A 1,619-nucleotide genomic window follows, 5' to 3' on the forward strand; every position below is an offset into this window, starting at 1 on the left:
ATATTATTATTGTTGTTTCCTTGATGTTGGTGTTGTTGGAGCTTTTATTACGCTTGTTGGCATCATATATTATTTGCTGCCACTGCTGCCACCTTCCCATACATACATAAAACTCCCATGAAGACATGACAAACTGTCGCGATGCAGGCGGCCAGCCGTTTCAGTCAACTGGCTTTCCGCTGCCAGCTAGTCACATATTTAGCTTCAGCCCGGATAGCTTGTGGGTGAGTCATCGCTTTTGCATTCAGCGTGCAGCTGCAACTGAACATTGCAAACTTTTTGAAACTTTTGTACGCAATGCATTGCAAAATGCCAGCGCCGCGCTGACTGTCCGCCTGGCAGTTGCTCGTTGGCTGCTGGTCTTGCGACGCGACCGCAACAAGACGTGGAGCAGCAAGCAAATAACCATCAACTCATTGATCAGCAAACGCATACTATACAAACCAAAATCAAACACACATACACACATTCCTGCTCAAGCGTGCATTGAGCCCAGGGCTCTTGTAGCTATTATGGGGCATTAGCCATTGCAGCAGTAAGCCAGACAGGCAACAAGTTTCTGCCAAAGTTCATGTGCCGCACAACCTCAGCTTCGCAGTTGGTGTTGGCTGTCTCCCTCCACTGCTTAAGTACTTACCTAGGCGCGTCTGTCTGCCTCCCAGATGTTTGGCCCAGCCGGCAAAGCGCCACCGCATACAACTGGGCTGTGTTATCACGTGTGCATGTGTATCACCAAAGACGGGTTGGCTGGAGGTTTTGGGGGCCTCAAAAGGAAGGTTTTCGAAGTGTGACATTTATTTTATTCGCCATTTGTGAATATCTGAGTAAACGTCATCCAAGGTATAAGTAATCTCCCAATGCGCTAGAATAAAACTTAACAAATTATTGAAATGCAATTTAATATTTATGTATGTATTTGCTCGGACAGTTAAGCATCGACCCAAGCAGGAGTAAATAGCATTATAACCTTTAACTATGGCAATTGACACTATTTCTCATCGTGATGGCCAATATTACGTTTTCAAAAGCGAAATAAAATCCATTTACGTTATTGCTCTTTCAAAATATATTGACAATACATATCCACGTTTAACATATGTATATACATACATATATACATCTACAGCTTGAAAAGTGTCGGCACCTTGTTGATAAATGAACCGGTGTTATTATAACGGTCATACAAGACAAATTGGAAATACATATTTATTTGAATGGACATATTTTAAACAAGTCACCCGTAAAGGTCTGTTTGAGCTCTTTTCCACCCTTCGCATTGAAAAACGCGATAATACTGTTGAGCACCAGGCTAGTCATTACGGTATCGAGGGTATCTGTCCGGGCGGTGTTGTCATCTAAGTTGGTCTTCTTTGAGGCTTTTAATGAAGGAGCCTTAGACTGGATGGTTACATTTTCGCAAGGAAAAACGAACATCGCTTAAGTAGAGCTGCATTCATTAGGGGAGCTGGACGTATCTTGGACCTTTTTGATTAAAAAATATATTATCAGGCGCTCATATTTTTGTTAAGTGTTTGACTGAACTTCTCCTCCAATATGTGGTGTGCCTTTATGTTCTAACCACTAGAAAATTGTTTTCCACCCAAAGTTGCGACCAAAAC

The sequence above is a fragment of the Rhagoletis pomonella genome, unplaced genomic scaffold (assembly GCF_013731165.1).
Source record: "Rhagoletis pomonella isolate Grant_MI unplaced genomic scaffold, Rhpom_1.0 Rhpom_scaffold_00006, whole genome shotgun sequence".
Lineage (NCBI taxonomy): Eukaryota > Metazoa > Arthropoda > Insecta > Diptera > Tephritidae > Rhagoletis > Rhagoletis pomonella.